This window comes from Pyrus communis, chromosome 17 (assembly GCF_041283825.1).
Source record: "Pyrus communis isolate YQ-2024b chromosome 17, ASM4128382v1, whole genome shotgun sequence".
NCBI lineage: Eukaryota > Viridiplantae > Streptophyta > Magnoliopsida > Rosales > Rosaceae > Pyrus > Pyrus communis.
In genome coordinates, this window is record NC_142581.1 from 19,031,443 (window position 1) to 19,034,902 (window position 3,460).

General features: G+C 39.6%; 1 long non-coding RNA gene across 1 annotated transcript; it reads right to left on the reverse strand.

Annotated features, from left to right (window-relative positions):
* Positions 1 to 1,815: 1,815 nt before the first annotated feature.
* Positions 1,816 to 2,685, reverse strand: LOC148689569 (uncharacterized). The gene is made up of 2 exons (XR_015958813.1): positions 2,420 to 2,685; positions 1,816 to 2,063 (listed from the first exon to the last, which is right to left on the reverse strand). It is a non-coding gene; the product is annotated as an uncharacterized LOC148689569 (long non-coding RNA).
* Between the last annotated feature and the right edge of the window lie 775 nt (positions 2,686 to 3,460).

Genomic DNA, 3,460 nt, shown 5'->3' on the forward strand with positions numbered 1-3,460 from the left:
CTTGGGCCTTTGACTTAGTGTTGGAACCCTGGTCGTGCCTACTATGCCTAGAACGTCGATTTGGCCTTGATTTGTGTTGCCATGTGCTCCAGGCACATGAATTGAGCCATATTAGGTCTAGCTTCGTGATTTTCATCAACAACTAGTTTTCCTTTTAAGCAATTAGTAAGGCAAAGGTCAAATTTGAAAACTTTATAAACTTTAGTGCCCTATATTGTTGTTGTAGAACAATTTTGGTGGCATGAAAGGTTGAATAAGTCTTCTCTAGGAGATCTTGTTTAGTCAAGTCCTCTTTCCAGAACTTGAGAAGTAGTCAAATTTGACAAACTTCAAAATTGTTTTCATTCATAGGTCTAAAGTCCTGGAAGCGTAAATGTTGCTTGTCATCTCTTGATTAAGGCAAGGAGGTATCTCTTTGATGATCAAATCACACTTCCAGAATGATCCATAAAGCCTTTGGATCTTCATCAGCGAGGTACTCCGTCTACAGTGTGTCATGCATATGCTTTTGTAAAAGGATCATGGTAGTTGCTTTGTCAACTTTTCGCAAACTGGATATCCGTCTCAGCTTCAATGTAGCCCTAAGACTCTTTGCAATGAGGTTGCTTTGCATCTTGGACCTACTTGAGGTAGTTTCTTCTAAAAACTTCCTAAGCGATAAAGTCGAGTTTGTTCAAATTCGACATCTCATTATCAAAAAAAGGAGAATAAGATTGTGGTTAGTGCAATGGAGAAAAAAAAAATCACCCATACACAAGGAGTAGAACATTTGGGTTCCACTAGACATGTTTTGGTTTAAACTTTCATGAAAAACTTTTTTTTCACTGGTGTAGTGTTCTAAGAAAACTTCATATTTCTATGGTACCTATTCGAAACTTTGGGTTTCAATTTTATGAACTAAAAGTACATAGGTTCCTACAAGTAAATGTATTATATATATATATATATATATGTATATAAACACACACAAATAACATAGGTCTTCAAGGATTTTTATATCACAAAATCGTAAGAAAGAAAAAAAAAATTTAATTTGCTGCTGGGCTACAGGCCTGCAGAAGAGTACACAGGCAGAAAAGCCCAAAACCCAAAAAAACAAAAAAAAAAAAGGCAATGTAATTTTTAGGTGTGGTCTCTGGACTAGGCCAAGACAGAAGCCCATAGGGCTCTAGTTGACAGGCCGAGTGACAAGGAGGCCCAACTGGGGTCTCGGGTTTGATACAGGACAAGCCCAGCAGAGCTGGGTGGGGTTTTAGCTGGATAATCCAGCGACTCTATGTCATGTCCATGGTCTGGGTTGAAAATTGCTTGTGGCGAGTAAAGGGTTTCAATTGGAACTCTAAAACTCGACGGGAATGACGATTTCTCGACGTTAGGGTCCAAAACCGTGGGTTTTTCAAATTGGAATTCAATAAAAAAAAAAGAGATGTCGGGGATGACTTCAGGTCATTGAGGGCGGTGAACCACAGTGATGACTTCGACTTCAGGCCAAACTAGGGGTGGGCATGGGCGGGGCTGGGCCCAAATTTGGAGGAACCGCACCAGACCCATTTTTAAAAATCTAATGGGGCGCGCCGGCTATAGGAATTCTAAGTTTTGGAACCAGACCTAACCGGCCTGTTTAAAACGGGTTGATTCGGGGCGAGTCCACAGATCCATTTACTTTTTTTTTTCCCTTAATTTTTTTGTTGTTGAATTTTCCTCTGAAATGCAACAAAGAAAATCTTGATGAAAAACAAATATGGGAAGTGCTTTCTGCAATAATCTAGAAGGCTATAGGCTTGAGAATGCACAACAGCACTACAACATCACATATTAGAGGAGTATTGAAGCACAAATTGTGCTTAGCAGAGCAAATTAATATTATTATCCAAATCCAAAGTCCAAATCCAAAATATAGAACATTGTTGTAATCTATCCATGGTCCCTAATAGAGTGCAAATTATACTATAATTGGTAATTAACATGTAATAAAAATTGTAATCTTCCTCATTCCCTGTAAGATGTTCGAGCACACTCAATGCATTCCTTTGCAGCTTAACTTCAACCCTATTTTTCAGAACCTTGTATCACCCAAAATTAACGGTTTAAAATATAAATCCCTAAAATGCAAAATAGGATAACAATGTAAAATCCATACTTGAAACTCAAGTTTTGAAAGAATTTGGATAATAACAATAACAAGCCCTACATGCCAATGATGAGAAGGATTCCATACATGACACGTGTAGTTAATTCTCAAAGCTTAGATTATGATCTAAATTACAAAATCTCAACCGAATAAACAGAACCCAGAACAGAATTTCTGATATAAAATATATTCAAAATTATTGAAACCAAAATAGAATAGAATAAATCAAAATCCCTAAATCTAGAAAAGCCCTAATTCCTTAATTCCCTAAAGGCTAAAATTCAATACCTTGTGTCTTTGAAATGGACTGGTCGGAACTCAGGACCGTGAGGTGGTGGCTAAAGTTGAAAGGAGCAGATGGTGATTGTTGGAGAGTCAGAGTCGAAAAGAGCAGATGGTGAGGAGGAGAGTCTCCGAGTTTAAGAATCAACGAAGACGATCTGGGAGAGAGAGATCGATAGGGAGGAAAGTCCCCAAGTTTAAGAATCGACAAAGACGGTCAAGATTCGACGAAGAAGATTGAGGATTGAGGAGAACCGAAGAAATTGAGAGAGGAATTGTAGAGACCGAGTGTGTGTGTGAGAGAGAAGGAATGAAAGTATTTGTATACGGTCGGGGCCGAGGGCCCATGTATACTCAGAATTGGACCCGTCCCGCCCCGCCATATACTTAGACTCGCCATGCCCCGATCCATTTCGTGTATCAAATATAAGGCCCCGTGCCCGAACCTACTCCAAACCCGCCATGGACCACGGGTCCAAGCCCGTTTGCGGTGGCCAGACTCGTGTGGTCCGTGTTCAATGATAGGGACGACGCCAAAACAGTGTCGTTTAGGGTTTTGGGTGGAGTAGTTTGGTTCTAAGGCTCGACAGCGTAGCTCGCAGCTCGACTGAGTTGCGCAGACGGCAGGCTTGGTGTGCAGCTCAACGGCTTAAAGCTGCACTTGTGCGGGTTTAAGTAGGGGTGGGTTCGGTTCAAAACGGTTCGGTTTTTTGCCAAAACCGAAACCAAACCGAAATTTCGATTCGGTTCATTTTTTTTTCGGTTCGGTTTTTTTCGGTTTCGGTTTTTTCCGGTTCGGTTTCGGTTTTTTTTCGGTTTTTTATTTTTATTTTTAAATGATGTAAATGGAAGGAACCTACCTATCAACCTCCCAGTTCTCATATATCAGAGAATTGAGAGCCTCAAAATCCTGAATATATTCAAGTAATTCAACTACTTGTGATCAAGCAGAACGAATTCAAATTTTCAAAAGTTAAGCAAATACATAAACATATATTCTTCAAGGAAATGTACATCGCCAGGATTCAAAATTCAAAAACTTTAAAA